The following is a 12089-nucleotide window of genomic DNA, read 5'->3' as shown; positions in this document are numbered from 1 at the left end:
TGTTCAGGAAACCAAAAAATCTTTGACTATGCACATCATTGTCTCTGGATCTTGACAGTCTATAAGGGGAGACAAAGCTTTCATGTTTAGTCCTTTAGAAACATTTCAGGGTTGAGCATTCTGTCTTTTTTCTCTCTCTTCAATGTCTGGTAAGTTCTAAAGCTTACTATTTACATTACTTTTTACTATTACTTAAAATGTGCTCCACTATTGCTCACTTTGGGATCTTATCAGGTACCTGCTAAAAATCTAGATTCCTGGGAGACTTCTTGCTGACTCATAATCTCTTCATGAAGAACAGCGTATTCTAGGCATTCAACCTATGAATTAATCTCTTTAAAAAGCTGGAAAATGTAGTAGTCATTTAGCCAGTTCTCAGAATTCTGTCATTCCAAGCAGTAGGTATGTATGCCGACCATCAAAAACCTGTGTTTTTGTGTCCATGGAGGTCAGCACCCAAGGGTAAATGGATACTTAGCCTCCAAAACGGACGTCCTACCTTCCTGAGTCAAATGAAAAAAACATTTCAGAACACCACCCCCCACCACACTTCAATTATTCACTTCAATTTATCTTGAAAATACATGTGTTCAGCTGTGTTGGTCCACTGCTCCATGGACTAGACATCTGAACCAAAGCTAGTATATAGCCTAGGAAGAGTTTTGTACAACAAAATAGAAAGGGACTATGAATATTTATGGAGTTATAAACATCTATGCAAAAATTTTGTTAGAAAGTCAGTCAGCTCTTTTAAAAAATAAACCCATATCTCATCATTTCTCAGCCTTTAGCCTAAGGTTGCGTATAAAAGTCAATTCTTATTACCAATGTATTATAAATGCATGATTTTTATCACTAGTGAAAATACATCCATTGTTCTTCTACTTTCCTTAATTTTAAATTTTAAGTTCTAGTTGTTATTTTATAACCAGGACTAGATTAAATCAGCTAAACTTCACAAGTACTTTCATTTTCAAATACTTTAGTTAAATATCCAGGAAAAAAGGTTGTCCAAAGCCATGCAATACTTTCAATAATAACTAATGTCTTTCCCTCCAAAGCACATTATCATGACTATTAAACCTCAAAATTCCATGTTACTATTATATTGATTCTGGATATAAATAAAAATCTGGTTACTTTTCATTGGTTATTGTAATAATAACAACATCACAGATGAATTAAATGAAAGAGAAGGAGAGGAAGAAGAAAATGATGAAAAAGAAGACATTGGACATTGGCTAATAGTTGTTTGGCTTTTACTCTGATTGGTCAGAATTCTAAGCTACTATGAATTCTGTCTCTGCAGATCAAACAGGAAGAAATGATGAATAAAGATGTAGCTGGGGAAAGGACTTTATCAGTGCTCGACAGTCTCACTACATGAGTGAGTCAGTCTCACTGCACTAGTGATGGATAGTCTCACTGCATCAGTGATGGACAGTCTCACTGCACCAGTGATGGACAGTCTCATTGCACCAGTGATGGATAGTCTCACTGCACCAGTGATGGACAGTCTCACTGCACCAGTGATGGATAGTCTCACTGCACCAGTGATGGACAGTCTCACTGCACCAGTGATGGACAGTCTCACTGCATCAGTGATGGACAGTCTCACTGCACCAGTGATGGATAGTCTCACTGCACCAGTGATGGACAGTCTCACTGCACTAGTGATGGATAGTCTCACTGCATCAGTGATGGACAGTCTCACTGCACAAGTGATGGACAGTCTCACTGCATCAGTGATGGGCAGTCTCACTGCACCAGTGATGGACAGTCTCACTGCACCAGTGATGGATAGTCTCACTGCGTCGGTGATGAACAGTCTCACTGCATCAGTGATGGACAGTCTCACTGCACCAGTGATGGACAGTGTCACTGCATCAGTGATGGACAGTCTCACTGCACCAGTGATGGACAGTCTCACTGCACCAGTGATGGACAATCTCACTGTGTCAGTGATGGGAGAGTTTATTGCAACTACTTGAGAAACACTGGAGAATTTTTTAAAAAGAGTATGACATGTTCAGATTTGCATTATGAAAAGGAAGTCTAGCAATGAGAGAAGGAGGCATAGTACAGGGAGCTAAAGAGTGGAGGGTCAGTTCAATACATCATGATAAAGGTCTGAGAACTCCCTGACAAGGGAGATTTGGGGAGAGGTTCTGGAGAAGCCCCAAAGACAGCACTGGTCTGCTTTGCCACTGAAGTAGAAGAAGCGGTAGAATTTGGAATAAGGAAGATAAGGTGTTCTTAGCATATCAGTTTCATGTCAGTTTGTTGGGTTATGAGTGACTAATTAAAATATGCTCATTAATGCAGATGAAGAGTAAAACGTCTAGACATTCCAGCCAGAAAGTCTCCCCATTAAGTCAGAAGACTTCATTTTTTTAAGTCTGAAGATCAAAGCATACAGAATATTCTACTAGATTCTCCTCTTGGAAGTCTCTCTGTCTCCCATAAAAACATTTCACAATCATTAAGAACAAAAGGGTGTATAGGTCTAAATACTTACTACATACATATATAGAGCTTTCTAGATCTCTGCATAGTAGACAGCTTTTAACATACTTAAAAAACAAAAAAATTATAATGTCATTGTTTAAACTATATTAATTAAACCTTATCTAAGTTATTTTTATTTTCAAATTGAAATTAAAGTGTCTCATAAGCTTTGAACAATGATGAGCTCCTCATAAACAAACCAGTGCACTTTCTGACTTTGAACACCAGAGGGCATCATTAGGTGTAAGCTTGGCTGGAGGGAGAAGGGTTGAGGGGGAAAGAATTCCATTACTAATGACAGAAACTGATTCTTATAGTATACCCTTATCTACCATGAAACATTACCATGGTAACAACAGCAGCTAAGATGATTGTATATTTAGGTCATAGTATAAAAGGAACTTCAGCATGTGAGAAGAAAGAAGAAAACGGAATGAAGTAAGACAGGAATAGACAACATAGAAGCTCTAACTTCTTTCCCTCAGCCTCAGCTGACTGCAGTTCACAAAGTCACATTCGCCTTGCAAAGCAGAGGTTGACAATAAAGTCTGATCAAAATTAAAAGAAGCCATTGAAACTCAGAACCCTGGGCAGTGGTGGCACATGCCTTTAATCCCAGCACTTGGGAGGCAGAGGCAGGTGGATTTCTGAGTTTTCGGCCAGCCTGGTCTACAGAGTGAGTTCCGGGACAGCCAGGGCTATACAGAGAAGCCCTGTCTCGATAAACCAAAGGAAAAAACACCTCAGAACCTGAATGTCCAAAGGGGAGGGGGGAGTAATAGAGAGCAATTCACTCTCTATAATACAATGGAGAGATGCTAGAATGGACATTGACTTAGGAACTTTTTCACAAAGTATTTAGATGTTTCACTTTGGGGAAGTCTATGTATCTACTTATCATGGGTTCAACGGGAAGGCATCTGACATCCTCTTGTTTGGCTTGCCTTAGCTGAGAGGTAGATGTGACACCTGGCAAAGTGCCTGATACTCTTAATGCCTTTGATTTCTTCCACCAGAAATAATAACTAAGTAGAATAAGCATGTTGTGCCAACTAAGAGTGTAGTTGGCACTGACTCTTCTTACTTTTCTTTGCCTGGATGTAGGGGGTTTAAGCAGAAAAGGCAGAGTTGAATTAAACCAATGGAGAGAACATGATTGAAATCTGAATATCACAGTGTTGCTTCCCCAAACACAGGAAAAATACAGTTATGCCTCTGTATACAGTCAATTAGCACAGTATCAGAGCGAAGCCTCGGGGAATCCAACAGGCTGTGTTTGCATCTTAGGACTGCAACATACTATTTACGTGATTTAGGGCCATCACTGCATTTCTGTGACTGTAGGTTTCCTTTCCTGTAAAATCAAGAAACTAGCATCTATCTCTTAGGATTATTGCAATGAGAAAATGGATTTATATATTTACTCGTTCAGCAAAGATTTATTAAGTTCCTGGGATGTGCTTGACACTATTTAAAATTCATAAAGATTTGTAGCAAACCAGATAATACAACGCATGGAAGCTGCTTAGGAAAGTACTGGAAATTTAGAATAAAGTTTGAAAATGCCTAGGGCAAGATGACCTGCTTCCCATGATCTACCTACCCCCTGCCTCTCTTACACACACACACACACACACAAACACATATAAGCACACACTGGGTAGGGAGAGACATTTATGCACACATGTACATATTATTATACCACAAGATAACAGCAGAGCCTAGGATATTCAGAAAGTACACTTGCTTCTCTGACCCCTAATGAAAGGGATTGAAATATCTGCTCTATGAACCAAAGGAAACGGAGTGCAAACAAACGATAAGAATGATGGGCAGTTGTAAATAGCCACAAGGAGAATTTACCAGCATTTAATACATTTGAGTCCTTGTGGGGACACAGCACGGACATTAAAAATAATATACCAGTGCAAATGTAATTTTTATGAATAAAAACAGTCTTTCAAGGGGACTCTGACATGCTTGTCAGTCTCTCTGGTAGTTATACGGAAAGACATTTAGGAACATTGTTTCATGTAGTGACATATTAAGACCAGTGTGAGGAGGTGAGGCTGAACCACACTTTATTAAAGTCATTTCCACAGAATCCTGCCCTTACATTCCCTTCTCCTTTCTCCCATTTCCTCTTTGCCTCTCCTATATTCAGCTCTAATTCTCTTCTTCACCCCCTTTCTACTCTAGCCATTGCCATGGGTCTTGGAGACATATGCCTTCTCATCAGCCAGCTCACTCTGCACTGACTGCTGGACACTCACATCTTCAGTTCCCCCCTTGCCAGCCAGCAGGCTAGCCACCTCTGAAGATGCCCTCGCCCTCTGATACCCTCAGCCCTAGAAGGGGGGCTATTCTGGATTGGAATTTGGCTGTAAGTCTCTAAGTCTGTGTCCAATTGCCAGCTTGAGGATTAGGGGCGATTGTCTGGACAAAGAAAGAAATAAATTCACTTTTAGAGTAATTTGTTAGTTTTATTTTTAAAGACGGCAGTTTATCGTTTCCCCCCCCCAACCCCTGCCCTCCATGGTTACCCATGGGAGCTCACCGCAGGAAGAGGTTCTATATTTTAACTGTTCATCTCTTCCACAGCTACCTCTGAAGTCGCTTAAGAGCTTCAAACATGTTTTCTGGGTTCTCATGCACTTGAACTATGATAGGGATACTGCAATCCACCCAGCTTCTTCCTCCAGTTCCCCTCAGGGCACCCTCAGGCACACTTACATAAGCACACATCATTTCTCCTTTTACAGGTTGACGAAACATCTGTCAAGCCAGACTATTCTTACTTTCGGGCCCTACAACTCAACTTTCTCCTATGTCCACTCCACTATGTCCACAGAACTTTCAAGCCATAGACAAACCTGAGGTGGTGTTCCTGGCCTTTAGGAAGTCTGTTTTGGATTTTAAAACTCATTTGTCAATATTATTTCATCTCAGAAAGTCCATAGAGTAGATGAGAAGTTCTTTAAAACTTCAACACTTTTTTTTTTGTAACAGGGTGACAATCTGGCTTTAACATGCCTCTTTAGTCCCTTTCCTAAGGGAAAGTTGTATCAGTGTTGGCATAAAGTTCTTCCACCTTTGACAACAATCTCAAGAGTAACCCCTTCTTAATTGTAGCTCAATATAACTCCCAGCATGAAACTGTCTTGGCTAAATCGACTGGTTTTATCTTTACAGTCATTGGTGTATTTGCAAAATTCTTCAAGATGACCCAGGGATGCTGACTATGAGAGCTTTCTGTGTACTTGTATCAAGATCCCTGTTATTGCTAGCAATGAAAAGAACATATCCACCCCACGCTTATCAAGACAGTTTATGCTTATGCACCTAATTTTCTGCAGAAAACATCGTGAAATCTTTTGCCCCACAATCCAGAGTTAGTTAACATGGAGTTTATGAGCTCAGCTGATTCTTTGCGCAAAGAACTCTGAATCCAGGAATTGTGCCAATTGCGAGAAAGAGAAAGAGGAGGTAGGCCTACTCCGGTACTCGGCCATCACACTACCCGGCATGGGTTGGAAAAAAGATGCAGCTAGTTGGACCAGGGACAAGACACCTCAGGAGTGCTCACCTCTTTGAACTGCGCCAGCACAGAATCTCCACCTCACGTTCTACTTCAAAGTCCCAATTCTGCCTGATTGTCCTGAGGTTTCTCCAGGGAGTAGGAGCAGCTCCCCTCTCTATTCAGCCAGGTTGAGGCAGAAGCCTCAGCCAAGATATCTTGACCGAGGCTGCAGATGCTGGGGGAATGCCCAAAGGTGGCCAGGCGCTGGAGCGCTAATGCTTGTTTGGAAGAGCTTTGGGATGTGTGTTTGTATTACTGGCTGCTTATGCTGAAGGGAATGAACATTATAAGATTTCCATATACCAACTGCCACCCAGTGTAAAAGAAAGAACGAGAGAAGCAAAAACCAGACAAAAAGAAAAGAGAAGGAGAAGAGAGGAAATGTAAGGTCGGCCTGGGAGATTCTGGACCTGGAGCATAGTGCAAGGGGCTTCCAGCCGTGGGAAGCTTTGGAGCAGTGGGGTTGCGGGAACAGACTAGCAGGGATCCTGAAGTGACACAAGAATGTGAGAGGGCAGCTTGGGTGATGATGTGTCAGCAGGCAATTTTACTTGCCTTCAGTGTTTACTTCCATTTCTCTGCCCTCCTCCCAGCTCTTGGCAGCGAGCACTTCTCTCCGTGGGCATTTGCACACAAGCTCCCCAGTCTGCATCACCTAAAGGGACTGAGAGACCAGTCGACCCTCCCTTGCACTATTTGGTGGCTCAGGAGAGCCTTAAGGGCGCAGAAGGACCAGAGATAGAAAGGAGGATGCATATATTGGAGAAGGACAGAGAGTGCCCCCCCCCACCCGCTCCCCACGTAGATGTCAATTTTGGGTGAATTCTTACCCCTGGAGCGCTCTGCAAAGCAAGTCTCCCTGCTTGCTGGGCTTCTGACACTCCAGAGACCTGGAAGGCTGGAGCGCACAGGTGGAATTTCTGTATTTTGTATCTGCAATCAGGTTTGGACCGCACCTCCCTCGCTCCCAGAGCCACAAGTTCGAGATGATCGCTTAGCTCCGCAGGTGCCAACAGTAAAGGTCATTTACAGCACAGCTAGTCTCTATCTAAGACCGGCAGAGTGGTCCAGTACCCACCATGAGTTGGGAGGCCAACCTCCTGCAGCCTCTGAGACTTCCTCAGCTCTGGACTGGGGCCCCTTTCCTCAGCCACAGCGGACAATCAACCTTGTGCGCCAGCGGAGGAAAATAGGCTTGCAGAGGACTCCCTTCTGTCTCCTCCTGGAAACCTTCCCCAACCTTGTTCCCCCGCCAACGTCCGGGGACAACAGCACTAAACCCGTCTCCCTCACCAGAAGGCTCTCTCCCAAGGCGGAGTCAGAGGACGGCGTGGAGTGGTGGCGAGAGGAGCCCCCACCCTAAATGCAGTGTGCCCAGGGTTTAAGGGGAGCTTAAGAGGGAGGGGTGAGCGGCAGGAGAGACTGAGCTCTACTTGCCTTTCCCACGGCAGCATCTGGAGTGGGGTGGGGGATGAAGAGCAGCAGAGTCTGTGACAGAGGGGGTGGGGGGTGCCAAGCTCAAAGACAGAACCATACTGGGGTATCGGCGCTCCAGGCTGCTTTTTGCCACATTCCACAGGACTTAGCTACCTTAATGGTTTCCCCCGCCCCAGCTGTGAAAACCCTCCTTCTTTCAGACCCGCCAAGGTACGTGTCCTCTCCAGCAAGCCCCAGATGCCAAAGTTTCCATTGGAAAACCTGCACGTGTCGGGGACCACCAAAATTCTTCCAAACCTAGACCCTCTGCGGCCAGGGTCGGGTGATGGGGAGGAGCTGCGAGGTACCAGGGCCCTTGATGTGGACAATCAGAGAAGCGGGCGGTATAGCAGAGTCTTTACCTGTCACTTAGTCGCCCGAGGCTGCGATCTGGTGGAGTCTGGCTGGAGCGAGAAGCCTTTGGCGGGCTCAGGTTGGACCGGCTTGGGAGCAAGCGGCACAGCTTGGAGTCCTCAGCTGGCTGCCCGCTTGCCTTCTCCCTGCATCTAGTGAGAGAAAAGCGAAAGATTAGTTGTCGCCGCCGCACTTAGACGGGTGGGGCAAGGGAGGCGGAGAGATTGCTGACCCCAAGGCTCGGAGAAGGCTGCGGGGCATTTCACATCGGTCGTGTCACTCGGCTAACCTGGGAGAGAGAGACCCCAATGGTCTGTTCAGACTGGAGTTAAATTGCATCTGTCCGCCGCCGTGAGCATCACACCCCCAAAACACAGACAAATAAGACTTTCAAACCTGGCTTTCAGGGAGATGATTGTGGACACCGAAACGGAAAGGAGACCTGGATATGGCGAAGAGCTGGGCGGGCTTCATTTCTTCACCCGAGTGCCGGGGAAGTAGTAATTAGTGTCTGGGAGCTGCTTTCCTCCACTTCTCCCAGCGCCTCTGGCGATTTCCAAGTGGGATCTGCGACTTCAGGGCTCTGGCCAAGCCCGCAGGCTGGCGTGTGCGTGTGTGCGTGTGTGCGAGCGAGTGTGTCTGTGCCCCCGCGTGCCTGCTCCCAGGAACTGGTCTCCTCGCTCTCACCCGCTGTGTGTAGCAGCAGAGCGAGAGTGGTGTCTCTATTTGTGCGTTTGTGTTCGATTAGCTGCAATGGGCGGACAGTTTCTGGAGAGAGCATTTACAATTTTCTTTCGTTCTGACAGGATTAGTTGCCGTTGAAGGGGGCTCCGCCAATGAAATCCTCTCTGCGCTCTGATTTGGCGGTTCTTCTGTGCAAATATGACAGCTTTCTCTCTCAGCTCTTTTCTGCATCTCTCCATGTCCGTCCCCAGAGCCCAGTTCTCCATCTGCAATTTCTACACCACAACCTTTGCAATCACCACCACCACCACCCCTAGGTCCCGTGCCAGCAAGTGCGGGGTTGCTACAAAGGTGACAGGGCACATTGGGAAGAAGGCTTGTTGATTGCCGAAGATACTTAAGCCCCGTGTTTCCAGGTGGGGAAATGTTAGAATAAATGCTAATAAATGATAATGTTAGAATAATATACTTTGTACTAAATATATAGTCATGGAGAAGTGTTCAGATTCTTTCTTTGATGGTAACTAATGTATTAGAAAGAAACAGGTTTTTATTGATCTGTCTTTGCTGGTTTTTTTTTTCTTCCCACACAGGCCAATGTCTATGTGTTCCATCAGTTGATGGGAGGTAGTAGTTAACAGAGTATCCTAGTGGTGCTTTGGCCAGATGGGGTTTTGCTGTATATCGAGGAAAATAAAAGATGTGAACTTCCTGTGTTCAGAGCATGGACTAATTTTTGGTTTATTTTAATGAGAAATTTCTTCCCAGATTTTTTTTGCCCATTGTTTGAAAGTATGAAACTTGTTTGATGATATCATGATGTGTTTAGTTTAAAGCGTAGCTGAAGACAACACTTCTTCCTGATGATGTAGATTGCCTGTGATGACATAAGCAGGTGTTACGGAACGTGGCTTTCATTTCTAAATAGAATTAAAGAAGAAATCATTGAAACCTTAGACTAAATAACAAAGAATGGGACCTATCTCCTTTTTGATCACACAGAGAGAAATTGCTATTTATTATGCACAATGGAATTCAGCTCAATTCGTGTTGCCCTGTCCTTGGCTGGGCGTTAAAGAGCATACAGAATAATGAAGCCACCGTTCCTTTTCTTTCTAAGTTTCTCATCTTTGAGAAGAAATACCCACATGAAGCTCTTGTAGTGAGGCTGACCATCAAGATAATAAATTATACACTAATATAAATTAATTGATGAATGAAAATCCTATAGCTGTGCTTAAGTAGGACTGACACAAATTCAATTTTGCTTGATGAAAGCTTCTCTGGTGTAAAGGATGGCAATGGTATGTCTTTGCCCTCTGAGTCCATGCAGGCATTTTAGTCGTGTTTGAGAGAGGCAGTTCTGAACATTATTGCCCTCAGTCGAGCCCAGAACTAGGTTTCAGCCAGTAAGCATCTGATTTCTATTTTCACTTTTTTTCTCTCGGTTGGGTACTATAGAAAATAAGTTCACAAACATTCCATCTGTCATTATCTCTAAGAAGCCTTCATAAATTCACATCATCATAATATGCCTGAGGTTTTTGTGAATGCACATGTGTGCATGCTTGCACACACATACAACACACACACACACACACACACACACACACATACTGAAACTGAAAAAAAAAAAAAAAAAAAAAAGAATGATAGATTCCTGACAAGCAACAAAGAAGAAAACCCAGGAATTTATTAACCCGGACTCTGGCTCTGTTTTTGTTCCCCATTGTGAATCTGTTCTTCCTAGGAGGATCTACCTAATCCAAAAAAAAAAAAAAAAAAAAAAAAAAAAAAAAAAGGGAAGCGAGTAAATAGCCAGCAAAGACTCACAAACATAGCAGGCTTTTGTGAGGAGCTAGAAACAGAGGTGACACTCTCAGTGAGCAAGCCTCAAAAATGCCCATTCTCTTACGTCCTTACTGAGAACAACTTTATCCTTGATCATGTATACTTGTATCTTGGCCACTCACTGTTGGAAGTGAAGAAATTATTTAACGACTCTGAATGTCAACTTTTTAATCTATAAAGTGGATATCTTCTAGATTTGTTATATAGAACAATAGAATCAATTGCTATAAAGTTCTCAGCAGATTTATTTATATATTTATATATTTATTTATTTATTTATTTATTTATTTATTTATTTATTTTTGGCCCATGATACTTTAGCTGTGGCTGCAGGATGTCAGTTAGGATTTAAGGATTCGGATTCCTGGGTCATGCCTGTGACCTCTTTGAAAGTGTTTCCCAGAGAGCATTGCAGGCAGAACCAAGGATGCTATCCACCAGAGGGATGCAGGATGCATGTTAAACACAATCCATCATCACACTGACCCCAGGGAGCCTCTCAGTCTTCCCTCTTCTAGTTTCTTTCTGTACAGGAAATGACCGCGCGTTTTCTGGGCATTTTATTTTCATCTCTTAGACAAGTTCACTTTCTGAGATAAAAGAGTGTTCCTTCACTGCAGGAATATAGTGTTTGCATTTATTAGTAACTCTTGGTGTGGAACATTTTCAAAAGTGCTTTTTAAAGACTTTGTAGAATGCATCTGTGGGTTTCCCTTTATCTGCATGACTATTTTCCACCTCAAAGCACTCTAATAAATTAGTAATTTCCACTTGTGAAGCCAAACTTCATTACCTACCTCCTTATAATGCTAGTTTTGGGCATTCGATGAGGAGCACCAATGCCCGGAGGGCATGGCTTTGAGTCTTTGACAAAGTTCACTTTTGGATAAGACTAGAAACAAGGTCACCAGGAACTTAGAAGAAGGGATCTGATTGGCTCTCAGTCCTGAAGACAGGGCATGCTTTTTACTGCACCATGTTGATTTCAGTGCAAGAGTATGGAGGTTTCAGTACTTAGAGGCACGGATCACCACTCTTTCATTGTAAGTGGATTTAGGGTGAGTTGAACTCTGGTGGTTTCCCACCAGGTCTGGCCACTATATATTTGTCCCCCTCCCACTTTTTCTATTTTTAATGACCTGAAAAAAAATACAGGGGAAGTCTTGGCTTATAGAAGGAAAATGAGCCAGAGTAGATCTTATTGCCCTCAGTCTCCCACCCATAAAACTGTTCCAAGAGGTAAAGAGGGGGAACCACAAGGCTTAGCAGCCAGAGGCTCAGGAAAAAGCAGCTCGATTTCTCATAGGTACACCCAGGGAACTTTGATTTTTCCATGATTCAGTTTGGAATATAACATTCTTGAGTTCAAAGTGGGTCTTCTAGGGACAGCCTCTTGAAATAGGCTTTTCAGTAATTCTGTTGTTTTAAAATCTCAGTAACAGCCCCACAAAAGGCATGCCATTCTTCTTAGAGTTATTTATTTTCCCTCCAAACACTCCCAGAGGGTAATTTAAAAGCTTCTATTCTTCAGCTAGAAAAGATGATGCCCTTTTGTCATAGAAAAATCCTAAGCCTTTCTTTTGCATACCCCACAGCAGACGTTTTCATACACAAATGGGACTGATTCTGAGTGACA

General features: G+C 43.4%; 1 protein-coding gene across 1 annotated transcript in view; it reads right to left on the bottom strand.

Annotated features, from left to right (window-relative positions):
• The window catches only part of Chrm2 (cholinergic receptor muscarinic 2), a 133307-nt gene extending 124579 nt beyond the window's left edge, over window positions 1–8728 (bottom strand). Inside the window, exons 1-2 of the mRNA XM_031381539.1 lie at window positions 8315–8728; window positions 7927–8070 (exon numbers count right to left, since the gene is read on the bottom strand). The gene's annotated coding sequence lies outside the window, so the exon portion shown is untranslated. The remainder of the gene's footprint in view (window positions 1–7926; window positions 8071–8314) is intronic.
• Window positions 8729–12089: the final 3361 nt, after the last annotated feature.

This window comes from Mastomys coucha, unplaced genomic scaffold, assembly GCF_008632895.1.
Source record: "Mastomys coucha isolate ucsf_1 unplaced genomic scaffold, UCSF_Mcou_1 pScaffold20, whole genome shotgun sequence".
NCBI lineage: Eukaryota > Metazoa > Chordata > Mammalia > Rodentia > Muridae > Mastomys > Mastomys coucha.
The sequence above is the reverse complement of the archived record's forward strand: the minus strand, read 5'-3'. Positions and strand labels throughout refer to the sequence as shown.